The sequence below is a fragment of the Trachemys scripta genome, chromosome 13 (assembly GCF_013100865.1).
Source record: "Trachemys scripta elegans isolate TJP31775 chromosome 13, CAS_Tse_1.0, whole genome shotgun sequence".
NCBI lineage: Eukaryota > Metazoa > Chordata > Testudines > Emydidae > Trachemys > Trachemys scripta.
Window position 1 is genome coordinate 2,681,552 of NC_048310.1, and position 23,368 is coordinate 2,704,919.

The following is a 23,368-nucleotide window of genomic DNA, read 5'->3' on the forward strand; positions in this document are numbered from 1 at the left end:
GACGTATGAGCAGGGCTCCGAGGGGCACTCCTGCAATACAAATGAAATAAATAAAACATGATGATAACGTAACCAATCTAGTTGGCAGCGCACACACAAACCCACATCAACAAAATCAGTGCAGTTCTGTTTCCTGTACTGCCTACAACAGTAGTGGGCTACTGCCTTCAGTCAATCTCCCACCTCAGACTAACCTACAGCCACATCTTTCAGGTACCCATCACTTCACCACACAAGATACCTTTGGCAGGCCAAAATGAAACCCCCCACTGTCTCCTTCAGTATTTCATCTGACTGCAACCCTTTCAGGCTTCCCAAGTGCCTGCCCGTGTATTCTGCTTTTATCACTGTACTGCACCATACAGAGAGAACAAAAAGCTACGGGCACCTCACTGGATAGCAACAACACAGGTGCTCATATACTCCAGCAATCTGTGCAGGTATTTATCCCATGCTCCTCACCAGAGCATCTGGTATAAATGCTTAGATGGCTCTGAGTTCGTATATGCATATTAGTACTTTTGCACACGCTAAAGAATGGTTACAATGGGGGGGGGGGAGTTAGGTGTTGAAACTCCCTGTTACCTAACAAGCTGTTTTGTCATTAGTATATCATTGGCTAGAAGAAGCCAACATTCTCTGTTACAGACACCAGGCTAGCCCCTAGAAGGAAGCACCTGCATTTTATTCCAGAAAGGTGGCGATTCTACCCACTTCCTAGCCAGCCAACACCTCCAGAAGCAGGGACAACTACCCTAGGGTTATCAGGACACTGGGAGGGACAGAATAGGCCAGGAGTATTCAGAGGAAAAACAGTATTCCAGTGAGTTGAGACTTCCCAGGACACGTTTGTTTCTATTCGGTCATAGGAGGAGATTACTTTTCCACAGGTGTATTCATACCAAAGTTATGGTTCTGAAAAGACTAAACATACTGCAAAGCGGAAATTTTTTTATGAAAACTCTTGGGGGGGGGGGGGAGAGATTGTCTATGCATAGACTGCAACACACAGTATTATGATCACCAACACCCCAAACGTCACCCCTCCCCAAAGAGGCAGAGAAAGACCAGAACCTCCTCCCTCCAATCTCACCTCTCTTCTGAAACATGAAATTTGAAAGCCTGAGTACTCTGGGCTTGCACTTTCCACCTTCCTGGGAACACTAACTGTACAATTAATTAAGGACAATAAGAAAATGTTTGTGTGCTGAAAAAATCTAATTTTGCTGCTTTGCTTTAACAAGGAGCATGTTTGTAATTTGATAATACCAAAAAACAGACAATTAACAGCGAAACATCTTAAATATAATAATGAATTCAAGAGCAAAACAGAGACACCTGGAGTGCCACGTAAACATCATCAAGATTTAGCACCAAAAGAGAATGTCTTTAACAATGGCTACCAGAACGTGCTTCTTCCACCTCACAGACCTAACTAACGGGGACACAAATAACCGGAGATCCCCCTGGACACAGAATACTTGCTATGAGCAGACGCTCTGGGATACATGCAGAAACAGGCAGGTAATTTGAACGCTGTGCTGCTCCTATTACAGGATCAGTCAGCAGGTCTCCCCCATTCCGACACCCCTGAATCAAAATATAATTTCAAACAAGACTGAACTTTAGCCGTATGTTTCACCCTTTCTCTGAAAATATATACACAACGTACAACTGGTCTGGAATACCACTGCTCTTTAAACCTTGGTTGCTCTGGAGATAAACACTTCACCTCCTCTGCACCAACAGATGGACATTTTCTGTCCTGCAGAACCAACAAGAAAAATAATGGTATTGGAAATGGTCACTCCTCTCCAATTCCAGTCCGTTAGAAACTAATCCAGTTGCATCTGAATGCATGAACTGACAACAAAAACGCTGGCTTCACACGCCCCGAAATGGGAGACTTACCGCTTCAGGGGTTCAGCTAGCTGGTAAGTTACCCAGGTAAAACTGTGCCAACCCGGTTTCTTCCCACACGTGCAAGGAGTGCACATAACCTGTTTGTATTCTCTCACCGAGGGCAGATAGAATTCCTGAAAGAGGGGACAATGAGTAGGAGCTCCCTCATTTTTATCTAAAAGGGAAACCTTAGCTATGTGCTTTTTTCTTAGTTTAACTGAGTTTAATATATTTATTCTTGCAAACCCTTTGCTACACTAAAAAAAAAAAACACACACACAAATTGTAAATCAGTGACAAAACAAGAGGCAGACATTCAGTTGAGCGTCTTGTTCTGCCCTTCTCACCCCATTGTGCCTAGGCAGTTATATTTAGGTACACATTACGATCTGTGGTACCGAGGCCCCCCTCGGGCACTACGTAGAATGCAGATTTTCCAGACAACAGACCACAACAGCTCCGTCAAAACCATTAGAGTCTGCTGTGCCGAGGCCTACGCACAGATGTTTGAATTCCCATTCTCCTGACACGACAGCCCTCAACTCTATCGTGGCAGTGTTAGTTCCACAGATTAAAAACCCTATCCAAGTTTAACATGACAGAAAAGGAAAAGGAGGAAGCAGAGGAAGCTCTGTACAGGTGCTGAAGACAGTCTGTTACTAAAAGAATTTCTTTTATCTAGTTCTCTTTTCCTCACCTCAAAATACAGAGGTATAAATCTCCTACAAGGACCTAATGGGCTACAGTACAATTCCAAATAGGGGGTGGGGGAGGGAAGGGGAAGAAGAGGTTGAATTATAGGAAAACAAAAGAACAAAAAATAGAGTAGCCCTGCATACAACACGAAAGCCTCATCTTAGCCCTGGGGAGGTGTTTCTATGGTACAACGTTCAAAATTTAAGAGTTCATAACAGAAAATCTGACAGACCTCTAAATACAGCATTCCAGTTGATGCAGATATATTGGGGGGGTGGGAGGAAGAGAGGAGAAGGAGGGGAAAAAAAAAATCAGACTCCTGCTTTGTTCATGGACCATCTCTCCCATCTGATGCATCCGTTTATATTCAGTGTAGTACAAACCACACAAAGGCAGGTGGTATTACGTTAAAAAACAAAGTTAAGAGCCTTAAGAGGTTTGGGGGGGGGTTGTAATTAGTCTTTTCTAAAATGCACCAATTTCTCCTATGTGCAGTATGTGTTACGACACCTTTATAATTAAATTACTAGATCAGAAACACGACTCATACAAGCCACAGTACAACCTAGAATAAGATGGTTGCCTAATAATTCTTCCAGTACAGACAAGCTTAGAACTGATGGGGGTGTGGTGTATGCGCAGTAAATTGTCATTAAAAATGGTGCCTACAAAATACTATATCAAGTTAAAATAAAAGTCTTATTTCATTTTTTACTTTTTCAGCACAACATTTTTATTTTAAAAAGTTGAAGAAAGTGTTAACAGAGAGACTAATGCAGTTAGCCATATGTGCATCAGTTTAGGATTTAGCAATTTCTACTGAATCTGTTCAACTCTGGCCTGGCCTATGGTAAATCTGCTCCATGTTGTTCCACTCATCTCTCTCAAGACACAAACTGAAACTGTGAAATTTAAAGAACGAGATAAAAAAAATCCTAAAACAAAGAGATTAAAAGATGGACAAATGTTTTTGCATTTGCGTCTCGCCAAAGCGATTGTTTGCTAGACTCTGCTCTGACAATAACCATGAGGAGGCCATCCAAAGGCGCTAAGCACACAGGGAGACTTCTCGTGCTGCCTTTGGTCCGAGTGAAAAGCACCTTAGCTCAGTTCTCCAGGAACAAAAGGCCAGAGCCATGGAAGGGGAAAGAGGTTACCCAGGGTTTCACATCAAGCCAAGTGTCAATGCTGGCTCATTTTTCACTCCAGCTTGGATACAGAAAACCTGAAGCAAACAGCCGAATGGCCACTCCTTTCCGAATAGAACTAGACATTTTAAAAAAAAAAAGAAAGAAAGAAAAAAAAACGTTGCCGTTAGAAATTTGGTTTCTTTTTCTTCCTCCTCTTTCCCATGTTTGTTTGTTTTTGTTACTGACTGAAGAATGCTTGCAGAGGAGAGAACTGGGCCAGACAGCAATGTTAGTAACATCAGGAGAACAGGGCCCATACCTCTGAAGTCAGTCAACTGACCAAGGAAAGGAAAAAGCCACTTAGAAATGTTTAGCTGGAGATGAAGAACAGAAATAAAGCGACAGGGGAAAAAAAAAAAAAAAAAAAAAAAAAAAAAAAAACTTGAAACACTTTCGTTCTTTTCACAGCAGGAGCCCCACTAATGCTGGCCTCAGATTTGCAAGTGAATTGCAGTTGTCGGAACTTTTTTTGGCGGGGGAGGGGAGGGTGGGAGGGACAGAGAGGAGTATTAAAGACATTAAAAAGGGGAGCGAGCGAGAAAAGGAAATTGAGATGAATCATCGCCTGCCACTGCAGCCCATGGACAGGCCACAGAAAGTTGATGTCTGAGCATTTAACCAGATATTGGGATTGGAGCTTCTTTCCAAGCCGGCAAATCAGAGAATGACGAAAAGGCACCATACGACCCTCAGCCTTTGAACCCAGAACTTACTCCGCTGCTGCACTTCCCCACATTGCCTTAGGCTCCAGCTGAGAAGGGGGGCGGGGAGGCACAACAAACAACTCAAATATGAAAGGAAATGACATCAGCAAACTGAAGGACCTGTTTAATAGAGATCAAAACAAAACAAACTTCTAAACCTTTTGTGTATACAAGAGACCTCTCTCAAGAAAGACAGAAAATGTCACCACGGGAAAGCAGATATATAGCTCACAATAAAAACACAGACAAATATTGGGTAGAGAACTAAGAAAAGACCGAAAGCCCAGCTGATTTTATTTTTTCCTCTGCTGATACTTAATATTTATTGGTGTTTATAATCTAAAAGCCATGCTCCGTGTTTCACTTAATACAGGACCAGACAGTGCTCCCTAATGAGGGAGCATTACAATCAGCTTGTAATACTGAATTTTTAATGCTACCAATGATTCTGTTACATAATAATATGAAAACAGAAGCAGAAAGTGGGCTACCAATGACATGCCACACTAGGTCACCGACATCTACAAAACATGGGTCCTTCTTTCCCATATTACCATTTCCAATCAGTGCGAAATCCCAACGCAGATGGCTAATATTAAAACAGCCTGACTGCCTTTCGCTAACCCCAAGCACGACATTAATTTAACTCCAACATTTCACATAACAATAATTAGAATTCCTACTCTGTTGGGATCAGAAGATTTTACAAACTTTTTTGAAGCATGTGGGGAGACTTGGCACAAAAATATAAATGTTCTTCTATTTCAGAAAACAAAAGAAAAATAATACAATTTAAAAGTTCACAAAACACACAGGCAAACTCATACGTATAAATACATATAGTCTCTGTTTCTCCTCTGTAATACCCTAAGACTGTAAATCTATAACCACTGCAATGATTTAGTGATTAAAAACATGATAACATATTGTGTAACTGCAAACCACAGAATGCCTGCCAACTCTCCTCCAAGATACAGGAACAAAAATACAGAAAATGTGTTGCTTGCAGCAATCTTCCTAAACTCAACTGAAAGATTGTAATGAAAGAACAAGACATAAAAGAAAGTATTGATACTATGTGAGTATGGGAAAAAATTAAAGAGAGAGCTTTAAATATGTAATTTGTGAGTGCAAGAGAGTCAATCTAAACCTGCCTTTCCTTTTTCTCTCTTTTTAAGTTTGTTGTAACTGGAATAACTGGTCTTGTGTGATGTCTTGCATATTCAAAGTGCTTTGTAATAGGATATGGAGACTGAACATTATTTGCCTAAACTCAATGGATTTTATTTTTTTCCCCTTCTCCCCACTCCATTTGGGGGGGGGGGTGGCGCAGAAGAGGGAGAAGCAGCTTTAAGCTGTAAAGCAAATACCTGAAAGGGTAGACTGCAATTTGTAACATGGCAGGGGAAGCTTAATTTTATTTATTTATTTTAAGGCAGCTATGGGAGTTTTGGCCTCTAAGGAACCAACTTGACCCCATTCTCTCTATTCTCTTACTTTCCCCATTGCAGGATTCCTGCACCTTCAGTGAGATTCAAACTCAATGTGACCCTAAGGAAGGAGTCACTGAGCCTCCAGAAAATTGCTCCATATTAAACAAGAGGGAGAGAAAAAGAGCAGGCAGGGATGTACAGATACACGCCAAGTCCTGGATCTACCAAAGACCAGCTTCAAGCACAGTTCAAAAAAGAAACAAATCTTTCCCTGAGCCCAAAAAGAGTTTAACACAGTTTCAAAAACACACACACAATTTATAAATTAAAACTAAAATGTGTGTGTTTTTATACACAAAATATACACACACTGCTCTAGAGATTTCATTTTAAAAGAGCATGAATCACCTCCTCTCTGAAGCAAAGGAGGACAGTTTATTCAGAAGAATCAATAGGAAAGAGCATTTGCAAATATTTAGATAAGCACTGTGCAATTCAGCATTAAGTAATTAAAAACTGAAACTGAGAAAGGAGGGATTGGCCTACAGTGGCATTTTCTGCCTTCACCTCTCCCATCCCCCTAACCACAGTCTTCAAAACTAGCTCCACTTACATGTTAATAAAATAAAGGACCAGCCAGACTAAGTTGAACTTCTCTTTCAAAATACATCTCAAACACAAATTCACCTAAGGCAGCAAGATTACAGGGACTGGCACAAGGATGGAATGGTGTCTGCATTGGAACAATTTTTTTAAAAATTAAAAAAAAAATAAAAATTGCTCTTTGGTGTATTAATTGTACAGAATTATATGACACAACACAGCTGAAATCTAACCCTGGATTAACAGAGAAGGGATCCGAGGAAGTGTTATTGTTCATTTGAAAGACTAGCAAACGACTACATTAATCCACATTCAGGAACTGGTCGAGTTTAAAGACATCTCCTATTAAACCTCTCAACACCTACCCGGAAAAAATACACACAAAGACGGCACTGAAGAGGAAAGTAAAGGGACGGAATTTGGAAGCGAAGCAGACAGTTGTCGAGAGCCGACTGTAAATTGGGGGTGCTGGCTGCAACGAAACGCACACTAGGAGGAGGGAAGCTGCACTCGGGCAGCCTCGCTGCAGAGATTAGAGAAATTTACAGTAAATGGAGGGACACGATTTCTGCACATTGCCCTATCGATTATGCAGATTATTCGGATCAATGTTCTCTCGTCCCCCACAAACCTGTCTTTTAACCCACTCAGACCAAGTTCCTGTCCCTCCCCAGGCACTCTTCAAAAAGGGCAGAAATCTCGGGGGCCTGGAGCCGAGCCGGGAGCCCGCTCCTGTCCCGAAGGGAATGTCTGCTGTGTAATTCGTAACCTAGCCCTGCGCCCCGAGCGCGCTCCGCAGCCCCGCCAGGGTCACCCCAGCCCTGGGCAGGCGAGGCAGCCTCCTCCCTGCGCGCAGCCCTCGGCACCGATCCCCGCTCGCTCGCTGCCATTGTCCCGGGCGCCGCCGGGCAGGGCACGCAGCAGTCCGTGGGCGCTGGGCATCTCCTCGGGAGCCGGCGAGTCCCCCGCCTCCTGGGGCTCGCGGTGCCTGCCGGAGCCGGAGCGATCCCCGAGCCCGAGACACCTGCGAGCCGCAGCCCGAGCCCAGGGCAGCGGGCGGCAGCGATCGCGGGGGCCGGCGCGGAGCGTGTCCCGGGGCAGCTCCCCGGCCGGCTCGGTCCCCGGCGGGGCTCCGGGACAGCGAGCGGCACAAAGTTTGCTGCGGGATCCGAGCTGGGCGGGTGGGAGAGAGAGAGAGGGAGGGAGGGGGGCAGGACCAGCCCCATGCAAAGCAGCCCGAGCGCCCCGAGCAGGAGGAGCCCGAGCGGGGGACAGGGCAGGAAAGTTGCCACTTACACGGTCGCTTCCCCGGCAGCGGCGGCGGCGGCGCTTTTAATCCCGGGCAGAGGCGCTGGGGCCACGGATCCCATGCAGGCTGCCGCGGCTGCAGCGGCAGGAGCGGCGCGCTCCGAGGAGGAGCCCGGGGCAGCAGCAGCAGGAGCAGGAGGCAGCAGCCGGAGCCGAGCAGGAGCCGCCGCCGCCGCCGCCGCTGCCCAGCAGCAGCATCGTTGTTGGGGAGTTTGCAGCCCCCCGGAGAGAGGGGGCCACGGGCGGCAGCAGCAGCAGCGGCGGTCGGGGCGGAGCGGGCGGTGGGGCTGGCGGTCGCCGGAGCAGGAAGCGCCCGGACTCAGATCTGATGATTGGGAAGAAAAAAAACTCTTTGGATCTTTATTCTGCTAATTAGTTTCCTGCAAAAAATGGCTGATTAGTGCAGTGCGCATGTGCCTCATTACCCAGGCACGACGGGAAGGGCTAATTAGCCACCTTCTGGATCAATAAGATTCAGCCCAGGCGGCGGGGGAGGGAGCGAGCGAGGAGCGAGGAGCGGGCGGGGGGAGCGCGGCGGTGGCGGCGGCAGCGCAGCGAAACTTGGGGCATGTGGCCGGCCCCCGGCACCGCTCGGGGGGGCCCCCGGGACCCGAGCCGCCGCCGAGCCGAGCCGGAGGGGGCTGGGCTGGGCCTCAGGCTCCCGCACCCGCTGGGCGCTGACCCGGCCCCGCTCCCGCTCTGCGCGGCGGGCTGCGCTCCCGGCCACCTGCCCGGCCAGGCCCGCGCGGGCCGGGGAGACCCCAGCGCCGGGAAGTTCCCGCGAAGAGCTGGGAAAGTTGCAGCTGGAAACAAGCGCAACTTTGCCCGTCTGTAGGAGTAGGAGCAGCGGCCGGGCGAGCTCGGGGAAGCGCCTGGAGCTGCGGGCCCGGCGCGGAGCCGCCCTCCCCCCCCGGCTTGCCCTGCCCCGCCCCAGCCCCAGGAGAGCGCTGCAATCACGGCGCTGCAAAGGCCGGCGGCAGCCGCGGACTCTGCCGCCCTACCTGCCCCCAGGCCGGCAAACCCCGCCGTGTTCCTCCGGCCCGAGCCTCAGCGCCCAGCGGCTGCCCGAGCTTTAATGACCAGGATGCACTTGTGTAACTTCGCCCGCTGAATTAGCAGCATCGCAATGCCACTTGCACGCGTGTCCCGGAGCAGCCGCCGAGCTCCCCTGCTCTGGGAGACGAGCTCGGGGAGCGCCCCACGCGTGCCGTGCCGTGCCTAGCCCAGCCTAGGTGCGGAGAGCCCGCTCCTGCCCGGCTCAGGAAGCCCCCGGGCTCACCCCGACCCTCGCTGGGGAATAAAGCTGTTTTTATGCGAAACGCTCAGTTTAACAAATCGGGCTTTCCTCTCCAGGAACCAACATCGAGTTCCCATTCAAACTTTCCTGGCTGCTTTTCCAAGCGGGACAGCTGATCAATAAAGCCAAGTCCAGCCTCGCTGGAAATCGGGCTACAGGTTTCACCAGCCATTGCTGCAAAAGCTTTGTCATTTTCTAAAAATAAAAAGCTAAAAGTTATTGTAGAAGAAGGGGCTTTTTTTGTCCTCAGCACAATGTGCCTTTTGTGAGGTTAATGCCATTCTGGGGCTCTCTATAGCCCTGGACAATGGGGAACTCCAGGAGGCGGCTGTGCCTCTGCCTTTTTTCTTGCTTGCTTTCTCTCTTCTCTCCCCCCCCCCTTTTTTTTTTTTTTAAGGGAAAGGATGTAGCATTCCTTCAGTCCCAACAGAACCTGTGCTTTGATTAAATATTTTATTGTTACGGTAACATTTTTGCTTTCAGTTTGTTCCATTTGTGATTAGTATTTAAACTTTCCATTTGCAACAGTTAATCGCTCTTTTTCCCCAGCCCAACGTCATTGTAAAATCTAGCTGACTAGAGGGAACCTGGAGTTTGAATTTTTAGGAGATGGATCAGGCAAAAAACAGTCTAAAATGTTGTTGTGTTTTCCCCCTTTTTCTCGGTCTCCAAGAACCTGTGTACATGTTAGTTTTGCTGAAAAAAATGCAACCGACTTACGTCTTCCTCCTTGAAGACCTAGAGAAGCTTTAAAAATGTCAGTAATTTATATTTTTAAAAATAGTAACCAAAATAACTAAAATCAGGAGGTTTTATTTTACGGAACAAGGAATCCAGTTACAGTCGGTGTTTCCGTTAGGGAGATTCTGAATATAGATGGATTTCAAATTGTAGTATAGTAAACTGCATGCTAAAACTAGTCCCTATTCGTATTTTTAATTCTCTAAACCTACCAAGCATGCATTATTTAATATTGAGGTGGTAATTTTGAAGTCTTTACAATTTTAGTAGAAAAGGGGAAGGAACGCTAGAAATCCAAAGAACAGCTATTATCTGGTAAATTAATAAAGGTATTTTGCAATTTTTGGATGTTTGTGAGATATAAGAAAATGGGCATTTAAATTAGTATATAATTTTATTTGTAAATTATGAACACTAAGAGCTATGCATAGAGGGTGTGTAACTATTTGCATGCTGGTATGTCATTTGTGAATTTACACACATCAATAAGTATATGAAGGCAAGCATGTACTTCTGTCAGCCTTGCAAAACAGTCATGGAAATTTACCTGTCACTGCACAAAAATCTGTTTGCCCATTCTTACTATGATAACTGAAAAAAATAACGTGCCTATAAAAAACAAAAATCCTACTTGCCTCGGGCAAGCAGAATTTTGGAAGGCTGCTCCGTGTGCTGTCTATAGAGGTACACAGAATTTGTAGCTGTCATTCTTTGTGACTATAAAACAAATTGCTTCGATGATAGTGAAGCTAGGAGAACAGAATAAAGGCAACAATTGCCTGCTAATTCCTGGTACAGTTTTTAAGGAGAGCATATTTTCTCCAAAGGTTGTAGATGTAGTGGGACAGTCAGGCAGGACCCATTCTCTGTGTACACATTTTTCTCCAGGGTACAGGAAAAAGTAAACATGTGGATAAGGGGCAAGGAAGTCTAATACCAGATACTATGGTGATAGGTGCCTTAGAAATAACATACATGCACACACCCCCTATTAGACATGTACCTTTATCTGTGCAGTCTAGTCTGTGTTACTGTCCATTCACTTCCTATGAAAACGTATAGTTTTATAAATGTGAACATGCCAAAGTGCATGTGTCTGGGTACTCAACACTAACCAAACATCCTTCTTTTTGGCAACTCTGGTATTCCTCTGGTTCTGTTGCTCTCTCCCCTCCTGGGACAGTCTCTCAGTGCTCCTGCATTCTTGTTCTTCTATGCTTTCTAAGTGATCCAAAGTGCCCAGAAAAGGACAAGGGCAGCAGCACAGCTGGGGTTAGAGGCACTAATGCTACTTCTCCGTTTCAGAGTAACTAACGGGTTAAGCAGAAAAGCAAGGGGAGAGGGTTGCACTCTTCCTCTTTTTCCTCCCAGAGCCGGGTCCAGTCACAAGCAGCTCTGCTCTGGGGTCAAGTCCTAAGATGCCTTTCTTCTGCCTCTGGAAAGGGCAGAAGATGAGGCGAAGGGAATTAAGGGAGCTGGGGAGAGAGAGATTCCCTCCCCCCCCAGCCTCACCAATAGGATAGATGAGGAGAAATAGAAGAAAAAAGGAAGAGTTCCCCTTTTCAGTGTACAGAGGCTGTGCAGAGCTTACTGAGTCTAATAACTGCAGGACAGTTCAGATAACCCTTATGCAAACACAGAAATCTGACTAAAGGATGCTGAAATAGCTGTAGATAATGGTAACAAATGGCATATAGTACATTTTATATGTACAGGTTGGTAACAGTAATTAGAAAATTCAATTGTTCTCTAAAGAGTTTGGAGATTAAATTCTATCATTACAGTATAAAATATCAGTTTTAGTCTTGGTTTTTAAGTGGAAATCAACATAATCCCAACTGCAGAGTCACTAGGGTTGCCTCCATTTTATTTATATGCACACCTTTACATTAATAGGAAAGTATTTAATCTTTTGTTTGGATATCTCATGTATTTAATGGAAAGCTCTCAAACTTACCTTGTAAGACTTCAAAAATGTAAGTATTTTCATATAGAAAAACAACACATGAATAATTGCATCAAGAAATACAAACTGTTTATCCATCTAATTTTTTTGACCTGCATATTGGAGGGATATGTATGTAGAAGTATACCATTGCATTTATCTATTTTGCACGAATGGAACGAAAAACAGAGTTTTGTACAACTTAAAGACTAACGAATATATTTACAAAATTTGCTTTTCTTTAAAAAGTTGCATGAAGACTAAAGCGTTTTAGGAACGCGCTGGCTGGAAACTGCTTAATTCCTGATACATCGGTTATAGTTTTCTGTTGACTGAGTTCCTAGATGAGTGGTGGTTATCCATGGTGAATAGACTTGAGGCATGATTCTGGGTCCCTACGTCTTGTATGGAGGCAGGGCCCTTCTGTGGAAATGCAGTTTAGCTACCCAACAAGCATGAGTGGGACAGAAAACCGGGTATGGCCTCAGTGAAATCAGATTAATGCAAGGAGTCAGCGGGGAGCGGCAACCAGGCCACAATTTCAAACAGAACCCCAAACTGGTTGAATAGTACTTACTCTAATGTTTTGGGTGAGGTGGAAGTCATTGATGCTAAAGATAGAAAAGACCTATTAGATCTTCCAATCCATCAGCCCTACGGAGCAGTTCATGATAATGATGCCTGCATGTAAAGGGAGAAGTTCCAAGCTATTTTTCAAAATTCCTGTTTAAATAAGACAATAACCCATTGTAAAATGTAACCCAGCTTAGAAAAAGTCCATAATATGAATTGTTGATATGATTTTCTGCTTCTTGGAAATATATTTAAAGAATCAGAATAAAACAGAGGCCCAGAGTCCTTGAAGTAGCTCCAAGTGATAAAGTCTGCCATTCATTTTAAACACAGTGTGCATTGTGAAAATACAGGTCAATTTGAAGGCATTTGTCAGATTTCCAGTTCTCTGCTCCTTTGCAATGGAAATCTGCAATCAAACCTTAGCACTAAGAGTTGGGAAGGTCTGGTTTTCTCAAAATTTATTTTAGTTTACCTGCACAATGCTTTGGTTGTATTTTTATGTTAGAGTTTGTTTATATCAAGTTGAATGCGGGGGGAGAGGGGGAGGTTAGCTAACATGAAATAGATCAAACTGGTGCATTAATTTAGGGGTTCCTAAGAGTACAAACAGCACAAATCAAAAGCATTTGTTTGCAAAAGAGTTATGCAAGCCACAGAAGTGATCTGATGCATTGCGCCCATATACATACATTTAGCAAGAGGCATGGAAAGGGATATGCCACAGCAGCACATTCATTGTTGGGATGCAGAAATGCAGCGGGGCTAGAAAGATAAACAGAGGGATAGAGAGAGACGCACTGCTGAACAATTCTAGCAGATGTATGAATTTCTTCTGGAGGCATGTATGCGTGTATTGTTTAATGGACAGGAGGCTGAGTTCCTTTATTGCTGAGAGATGTATATGTGGATACGCTAGAGGGATGTATGTATTTCTTCTTGAGAAATACCTAGTGTAGGATTTAGAGAGAGAGAGAGAGAGATCTCTGGAGTGAGGAAAATCAGGGGGATGTTTGTTCTCTCCCTGTTTTTTCATGTCACTTCCCAGATACTCTTTATTCAATTACTTTTTTTTTTTTTTTTAAAGAGTCGGACATCCATTTTTTTTTCATCACTGGAATTATCTGAGTCACGAAGAATGAAAGGCATCAATGGACTAGGAGAGCTATTTCACACCCTTGCCTTTGTCACTGTTTATAGCACATAAATATTCCTTCAGGGGTATAGCAGCTTCATAATAGGGATGTTATTTCAAACAGTGTTTCTCAACCTTTTTGATACCAGGGACCGGCTTGCTGCCTTCCTAAACTGTCAGGGAGATCGCAGGGACCAGTGCCGGTCCACGGACGAGTCATTGAGAAACACTGATTTAAAACATATATATTTGCCTATTTGTGCAGGTTTTAATGCAAGGTATGGTAGATTTTATTGTGATGGGGAAAAATGGACTCATTATGTAGCTATACATTAATACACTTTTAAAAAAGAATCACTGAGGAAAAAAATCTTGGCATTTAATCAGGACTCACTAACCTGATATAAATATTGAGCATCATTTCCCTATGAGCTGTAATACTGAAATACTTTATGGATATTTGCTGCAGTTGTACTTGTTTTATGCTTGTACACCTTCTGCCTGTTGTTCTGATGTCATCTTCAATATTAGAATTTATTAAAATATTTACAGAAATCACTGAGTTATGGTCACTTCCCTGATTTAAAAAAAAAATCAAAATAAGGTCATAGTAAAACTAATGTCTGGGAACAATTTTAAATTAAAAAGGTGGGATTAAGTTACAAAATAATACAATTAAAAAGATAAAATAGACATTTTGCTTTCAAGGCAAAGAGATAAATTAAAGGTTCTATATTTTCCAAAATAGTTCACACACAATTTTGGTATAAATGCATCAAATACACTGCAAAGAATCTGCATCTCTTCAACAGTCAGGGCCCTTCCACAGGAAATCTTGCAAAGGAGAGACTCTCATCCACAATTCACACAAACCTCCTCAAATCGAAGACAGCAGATCTTCAAGGGGAAGATTTTAAAAGGCTTCCAGTGGGAGTTAGGCACCTAACTGGCCTTTGTGCTTTTGAAAATCTTCCCCCTAAAATTCTTTTGGTGTGAGAAGGAGGCCTAAGCGAGAAAACTTGAGTCAACAGATTCTTCAATAATTTAGGTGCCAGTGCTAGGCCTGCTAACCTTATACTATACCAGCCTTACTCCTCTTGCTTCCAAAATCCTAAGTTGGAAAATAGTGAGATACTCATTGTGAGAGATGGGGACAAGGTCCACCTACATCCGTTTTAGTCAAATACGTTCATCTTGTTACCTTTTACTAAAAATAGATGTTTTCTCTCTAAGAGCCTAATTTACAACTGCACAAAAATCTGCTGCTGTGAAGGGGGTTTCCAAAGATTTGTGCTTATTTTATAAAATCCTACATCTATGTAAAATACCTCACACAAAGTTCATTTCAAGTTTGTTTCAGAATATTTCCTATATATAACATAAGCAAGTCTAACATTTGCAAAAGAGAGAGTCTCATTTGAGACATGCCTATTTGAAGATGGGATCCAGTATGTGACTTCAGTCAGTTATGTACCATGCAGCTAAACCCTGGCCCTCCCCTAATAGCCAGTATAGCTGCTCTGATTAGTGCCCTCTGAGGGCTGGGATGTGGGGACTGACCATCAGGGAGCTACAGAAACGCTAAAGGAGGCTTCCCGCTCCTCCCTCAGCAATTGTTCTGATCAGCAAAAAGCTCTGCACCAGAACAGCGAAGAGGATGGATGAGATGTGAGTAGACTGCAGGGCTGAAAGGAAATGTCTCACTGCAAGGATTCTCCTCTCAGCACCAAAATCAAACCAGGAATCTCCTTTTCTTACCACTTAACACTTCCTTCCCCCCTCTATTTTTTCTTGGAATGCAGCTTCCCAGATTTGGTCAGTGTTTGGGATGTGTGTGTTTTCTATCAGCCCTGAAGTGTTTTACAAATGGAGATGATTTGGGGGCATTTCTAGCCTGTCCATTTGCAGCAGGGTCTGATGTTTGTCTGTTGCTGTCTCTAACATTTCATACGTTGTGTTCACCAAAAGATGAAATTAAGTGTTCTGTGCTAGAGAGGCAGAGAAACTGGTCCAATGTTTCCCATTTTGTAAGTTTCCTGCACAGGCGAGTCACTAGTAGCTCCTCTCCCTTCCTTTCTCTCCCCTCCCCTCCCCCGCCCCCCAAAAAAAGGTTCCACCAGGTACCTGCTGCCACCAGTTTCAGAATTCCATAGTGCGAGGCCAAGACTGCAAAGAACTCAGTTGTGGGCAGCTGCATCAAATCCCAACCCTTTGATTCAAACCATAAGCATTAGTTTGGTTAAAGGTTGTGTTCTCCAATCACAGATGACTGATCTGCAAAGAGTCTGTTCTGTCAGACCATAGCAGCACAAGAACCCCCAAAGACCAGACCAGCACTTTCCACTGGCAAAGGGAAATGAGCAGGACCAAAGAGCATCCCATCTGCAAACACTACGGCACCTTGGTTTTGTTAGAAATAAATGGCATGTCAGTAGCTTCCATTTAAAGTACATTTGTATTTGGCATTCAAAGTGATAGAGATGGCTGAAATATTTTTTTTATCCTCTAGAAAAAGAAAGGGGAAAGATGGTGGGTTTGTACAAAACCCTCTTCCCACAGTCAGGGGAGGCTGTGCTAGAGGAAAGTATTGCTCATAATGACACTTAAGCCTAGACACTTGAATGCTAAAGGTTAAACGTACATTCTTCAGGAAAGGGCTCTTTGCCAACTTGAACTGTGTTGTGTTCACGATAGCCTCTCCTCCTCATCCACCCCTGTCTGTATATACGGCTTCTAGCTTTTGGCATTTGTTAAAATAGTGTAGAAAATTCTTTTTTGGCATTTTGCATGTATGTTTTCTATGCTTGTCCTCCAAGCTCTCTGTCAATCTTATCTGCCTGTCATTGTTATGCATAGTAAAAACAGGGTAAGGCTCTGGTATAAAAGTTAAGATTTTTTTTTCCTCATCTGAAAACAATCTTACGGATTTTAAGTCTAGAACGACCACTGTGGTCATCTATTCTGCCCTCATGTGTAACACAGGTCATAGAATTTTACCCAGTAATTCCTCCATCAGGCCCAACAACTTGCAGTCTTATTTTCAGCCTATGCATTTTAGTTAATATGGTTTTAAGGCAAAAATTGGAAGCCATATATATGTGTGTCTCAGTGACTAGAAAAAAGAGAAGCAGCATCATAATAATCAAACGAAGAGCTGAATCTACCGTCAAGGTTTCCGACTGCTCAAGTGAGGAAGGAGCTATGGAAAAATGTTTCTCACCAGCCAGACCAATTGCATGGACATTTTAGGACCATGAAAGGCATAATATGAAAAGACCAAGCATGTGTACAGAATTCCTCATAAATGCCATATCTAGAGCTGTATTATCAGGAACTTACTGCATACATTTCTACTTTTTGTCCTCATCTACTTTTTCCACCAAAAAAAAAAAGGAAATAACTAGGGCTGTCGATTAATCACAGTTAATTCATGTGATTAACTCAAAAAAATTAATCATGATTAAAAAAATTAACCACAATTGATCGCAGTTTTAATCTCACTGTTAAACACTAGAATACCAATTGAAATTTATTAAATAGTTGTGGATGTTTTTCTATATTTTCAAATATATTGATTTTAATTACAACACAGAATAGAAAGTGTGCAGTGCTCACTTTACATTGATTTTTGATTACAAATATTTGCACTGTAAAAATGATAAAAGAAATAGTATTTTTCAATTCAGTTTATACAAGTACTGTAATGCAATCTCTATCATGAAAGTGCAACTTACAAATGTAGATTTTTTTTGCTACATTATAAACTCACCCATCAGAAAGTTTAGACTTGAAATTAGACGAAGGTTTCTAACCATCAGAGGAATGAAGTTCTGGAACAGCCTTCCAAGGGGAGCAGTGGGGGCAAAAGACATATCTGGCTTCATGACTAAGCTTGATAATTTTATGGAGGGGATGGTAAAATGGGATAGCCTAATTTTGGCAATTAATTGGTGTTTGACTATTAGTGGTAAATATGTCCAATGGCCTGTGATGGGATGTTGGGGTGGGATCTGAGTTACTCCAGAGAATTCTTTCCTGGGTGTCTGGCTGGTGAGTCTTGCCCACATGCTCAGGGTTTAGCTGATCGCCATATTTGGGGTCAGAAAGGAATTTTCCTCCAGGGCAGATTGGCAGAGGCCCTTGGGTTTTTCCCCCTTCCTCTGCAGTGTGGGGCACGGGTCACTTCCTGGAGGATTCTCTGCACCTTGAAGTCATTAAACCATGATTTGAGGACTGCAATGGCTCAGACATAGGTTAGGGGTTTGTTGCAGAAGTGGGTGGGTAGATTCTGCGGCCTGTGTTGTGCAGGAGGTCAGACTAGACGATCATGATAGTCCCTCTGACCTTAAAATCTATGACTCTATGCACTCAAAAACAATGTAAAACTTTAGAGCCTATAAGTCCATTCAGTCCTACTTCTTGTTCGGATGATTGCTAAGACAAACAAGTCTGTTTACATTTACGAGAGATAATGCGATTTAGCCAGCATTGCAAGATATTTACATGCCAGATGTGCTAAAGCTTCATATGTCCCTTCATACTTCAACCATCATTCCAGAGGACATGCTTCTATGCTGACGATGCTCATTAAAAAAATAATGCATTAATTAAATTTGTGACTGAACTCGGGTGTGGTGGGGAGGGGAATAGTATGTCTCCTGCTCTGTTTTACCCACATTCTGCCATATATTTCATGTTATAGCAGTCTAGGATGATGAGCCAGCACATGTTGTTCGTTTTAAGAACAATTTCATTGCAGATTTGACAAAACGCAAAGAAGGTACCAATATGAGATTTCTAAAGATAGCCATAGCACTTGACCCAAAGTTTAAAAATCTGAAGTGACTTCCAAAATCTGAGAGGGATGAGGTGTGGAGCATGGTTTCAGAAGTCTTAAAAGAGCAACACTCCGATGTGGAAACTACAGAACCCGAACCACCAAAAAATAAAATCAACCTTCTGCTGGTGGCATCTGACACAGATGATGAAAATGAACATCCATTAGTTCGCACTGTTTTGGATCGTTATTGAGCAGAACGTGTCACATGGATGCATGTCCTCTGGAATGGTGGTTGAAGCATGAAGGGACATATGAATCTTTACCACATCTGGCACGTAAATATCTTGAGAACAGGCTAGAACTGTGCCATGCTGTTCTCACTTTCAGGTGACATTGTAAACAAGAAGGGATCAACATTATCTCTTGCAAATGTAAACAAACTTGTTTGAGCGATTGGCTGAACAAAAAGTAAGACTGAGTGGACTTGTAGGCTCTAAAGTTTTACATTGTTTTATATTTGAATGCAGTTATTTTTTCTACATTATTCTAAATTTGTAAGTTCAACTTTCATGATAAAGAGATTACACTACAGTACTTGTATTAGGTGAATTGGAAAATACTATTTCTTTTGGTTTTAACAGTGCTATATTTGTAAAGTGAATACTGTATACTTTGTATTCTTTGTTGTAATTGAAATCAATATATTTGAAAATGTAGAAAACATCCACAAATATTTTAATAAATGGTATTCTCTTACTGTTAACAGTGCAATTTATTTTTTAATCGCTTGACAGCCCTAGAAATAACATTAGTTTTATAGTTTTTTAAAGCATTCTTCTTACAGACAGTAGTATCAAAAACATTTATAGTGAGAGTCAATCATCGATTAAGTACAAACAAAACTTTTAACTCCTCACCAACAGTTGCGAGCCACAGGGAGAAAAGGCCAGGACTGGAAGGATGCAGGGAACAGACAGAAAAGGAGGATGGAGCAGAACCAGGGTGCATTTTGGAAATTAGGAAACAATTTTGATTTGGATTCAGATAGGGATAGAAGGCCAACCGTATTCATGTAGGATTGGGGGTGATATTTTTCTCCTTCCTGCAATAAGAGACTAGTAGGTTTGTAGTATTCTGCATCTATGTGAACTACTGCCCACCAGAGTGTATCTCTTGGCACAGTCCCAGTTGAATCCTCTGGTCCCAGCAAAAGCTCACACTTAAAAAAAAAAAAATCATATATATATATAAACTATAATAGCTTCTGTAGCTGCTGCCACTCGTCAGTTGTCCCTCCCAAACAGGATGGAATGACTCAGCACAGTGATAACCAATATACGACAGTAGTGGTAAGAGCCTGATAAAACTTATAGAACAGGAATAAAAGACAGGGATCAGTAAGGCTTTTCCCCTCCTTCCCCACCCACTTTGTACTGTATTGCATAATTGGCTAAATAGCCTATGGGGATTTTACACCTTTCTCTGAGGCATCAGGCATGGGCCAGGGGCAGGATACCTGACTTGCTGAACCAATAGTCTGATATGGTATGGCAAAATCTATGCTCCTATGAGTGGTGATGAGAGGACAGGAAAATAGAAATCAAAAACCCCTGTTTGCCCACTCACACTGTTTGAATGCAACAGATAGGACCAATGGCAATCTTTCTTTTAAAGACATTCACCTCAGGGAGGGTAAAGGGTTAGGGTTAGTGGTCTCTTTCAGTTCAGAAAGCTACTGCTAGCTGTCCTCCTTCCTCCTCTCCCCAGTTTTTGTTTTTGTTTTTGCAGAGTAAGACACTGGATTGTGCCCTGAGAATCACCCTCCAGAAATCCCAGATAGTAAGGGGAGCAGATTATTTGTTCAGTGCCTTGGTTTCATCTGTTTCCTAACTGTATTTTGCAGCAAGTTTACTCTAAACTGAGTGTGTGTGAGTACGTGTGTAAGAGTTGAGGATTGGCTGAAGCAAACGCAGAAGGCTTGCTGAAAGGCTTGTTAAGGAAGCACTCCTGACCATGCAATCCAATTACATAATGCTTCAAAAAATAACTATACTAGGATCTGGGAGTCTTGTCTGGGTGATGTGTTTCAGTAACAGAGAGAGGTGTCAAGTATCCATCTTTCAACCCAAAGGCGGACAGTATATTTCTGCCACAATCTGACCCTGCTCCAGCAGCTATAAACTGCTGTAAAGGGAAAACTTGTTTCCAAGGGAAGTGTCTGCTGTTCCCTTTCAAGGGAGTGCTGCACCCTGCAGTCCAACTCTGAGGCCTTGTAAAATTACCACTAATCTCCACAGTCAGAATACAAGGCATTTGAGGGGCATGCTCTCTATATAAGCTTTGTTTTGTGAGGGGGTTTGTAGGGTAAGAGAAATTGCTGGGCAGGAAAAGATCAGCTAGTCATCAAACTGTCCCTGGTTTAACCTTCCCCCAGCTCTCTATTCTTTCAGTTTCCCTCTGCCACTCCAAAATGGTTTACATATAATTACTGGACCCCAACACTGTGCAGGATACTTTGTAACACTTGGAGAACATAGGATCCCTTGCCCCCAGCAATTGACAATCTAATAGCAAGGTGCCGAGCATCTTTTTCTTCCACTAAAATCAATGGGAACTGAGGACACACAGGACCTTTAAAGACCAAGCTCTCAACTGCCAGTCAGTCCAGTCCAGACATTATAAATTGCATGACCAGGGATTAGAAGGTGCAGTCTCCAAGCAGCACAGGTAGCTTTTTGTTGTTGTTAATAATGTAATTAGTGGATTACATTGAAAGACACCACAGAAGGAGCCAGTTTTAAGGAGGGATTTGAATGAAGAGGAGGTAAATGGCACATTGAAGAGGAGACTGTTCTTGGGGTTTCATGAGCTTCATATGCATAATCTGCTGTGACCTCACTTGCGAGATACATGTCATGAAATAATTTATTAAATAAAATTCATGTTTGCTATAAATTCTCTCATTTTAAGTTGTTCCCTGAGGTTCACCCTCTCAGCTCTGAGAACAATTTATTTCCTTCCACTTTAACAAGTCCCTTCAGCAGTTGGAATCTTTTCCACTGAGTCCCCTTAAAGTTTTCTCTTTCCTTGCTGAAAAGAAACATCATCATTATGCTTTCCTAAATCAGAACCTTCCCAGCCCCCCCAGCTGTCTCCTCTTCGGGGTAATATAACCCTTCCAGTGCAAGAGGGGCTGAAATGGATGTGCTGTAACCAAGCTCTTGTAAAGTAACAACATCTACCTCCTTTAATTTGTCAGTGTTTTCAAATCAAAATGATCATTAAATATTTAAGATCTTAAATCAATCTTTAGTCTTTTATTTCTCTGTTTGTTTTTTGTTAATTCTACTCTAGAGAATCTTGCTAGAGCCATGGAAAGCTGTTCATGTAAGATGCAGCAGTAAGGAAAGGAAAGGAAAGGGTGAAGGAGCCTGAGCTCCTCTGGCCCTGCTCTCCACGCCATACGCTGCTTTCCTCTCATCTATTTCTAGACTGTTTACCTGGCAAGCACCACATGACCGATCCACAAGGAAATGCTGACATCATTGTGTCTTTCATACGTGTTCCCTCCCTCTCTGCCTGGCTGGCTGGAGACTCCCTCTCTCACACACACTCTCTTCCTCCTCCTATGCATTTCTGCATTCATTCTCTCCTTCCTCCAGCCCATTCCTGAAGATTCTCTCCCCCTTTTCTTCCTATATGTAAGCGGGGGAATGGTCCCGCTATTGTGGGGAACTTTCCTGGCTTCTGCACTACCCCGGTGAAGAGGGCTAGCGAAAGGATCCGAGTCCTCGCTCCCACTTCCTTTACCCAGAGGCCTCCCTGCCCTTGAGGACTTCCCTTCCACTCTCCTGTCTGGCAGAGTCCTCATAAACCCCGACAAGGCTGGGCCCAGGATTCCTGGGGGGCTCGACCCCCAACCCTGCGGTGGTCACCCAGGACAGGGGCTAGGGTGTCCCCACTCCGGGGTACTCTCTCTGCACTGGGCACCTCCCTGACCCACTGATCATTTCATACAATTTAAAGCAAATACAAGTTGTTTAATTAACAATTAATTTTAAAAAAAGAATAAGGAAAAATGGGAAAGGTTAGAGGAAAACACATCACCCTGCTCTGTGGCAGGGAACATTACAACCAGTGTCTCTGGAACGTCAGGGCAGTTCAATCTGTTCCTTGTAGGTCCCAGGCCTGCTTCTCAGGCCCTGTCTGTGCTGCAGAGACGCTGTGGATTGGACACTTGCTCTGGCGGTGGCCACACGCTCTCAGGCTCTAGGTGGCAGGACCCTTTTTCCCAGCGTCGCCCCTGCCCAGTCGGGGTTATGATCCCCCTGCAAGTCTGGCCTGCAAGGCCTCTTGGCTGAGGCGTCTCCCTGTGCTGGGCCCACTGCCCAGGGTCCCCCTCACTCTCCCCAGCTGCTCACCGCACTCGGACTGCACACGGCTCCGGACTGCCCCAGCCCCAGCTCCGGACTGCTCCAGCCTCAGCTCCAGCTCCGGACTGCCCCAGCCCCAGCTCTGGACTGCTCCAGCCTCAGCTCCAGCTCCGGACTGCTCCAGCCCCAGCTCCAGCTCCACTCTGCCTCAGCACGGCTGCTGCTGCTGCTCTGCCTTCAGCTCCCTGGGCTGCTTCTCTGGCCTCTCTGGCTCTGGTTGCTGCAGCTCTGCTCCCAGGACAGCTCTGCTCTGCAGGCTGCTTCTGTGACTCTGCTCCCAGCTCTGACCTGCTTCCTGGCTGCTTGTCTGGCCCCTCTGGCTCTGGTTGCTACAGCTCTGGTCCCAGGGCAGGTCTGCTCTCTCCGGGCTGTGCTCTGGCTTTGGGGCTGCAACTCTGCTTCCAGCAGCTTAGCTCGGGCCCCTGCCCTCTCCTTAGCTCGGCCCCACTCTGTCTGACTCAGGCCATTCCAGTTTCCACTGAGGACGGGACCCACCCTGGCCTCCTGACTCTCTGATTAGCCTGCCCGCCCTGTCAATCAGGCTGATCTGGAGCATTGGCCTCTCCCCATTGCCCCTGGGGACTGTCAGTCTCAGGCTCCTGATTTGCCATCGACCCTTCCCCTTTCA

General features: G+C 44.1%; 1 protein-coding gene across 1 annotated transcript in view; it reads right to left on the minus strand.

Moving 5' to 3' along the window:
• The window catches only part of ZFHX3 (zinc finger homeobox 3), a 279,590-nt gene extending 271,255 nt beyond the window's left edge, over positions 1–8,335 (minus strand). Inside the window, exon 1 of the mRNA XM_034788358.1 lies at positions 7,825–8,335. The gene's annotated coding sequence lies outside the window, so the exon portion shown is untranslated. The remainder of the gene's footprint in view (positions 1–7,824) is intronic.
• Between the last annotated feature and the right edge of the window lie 15,033 nt (positions 8,336–23,368).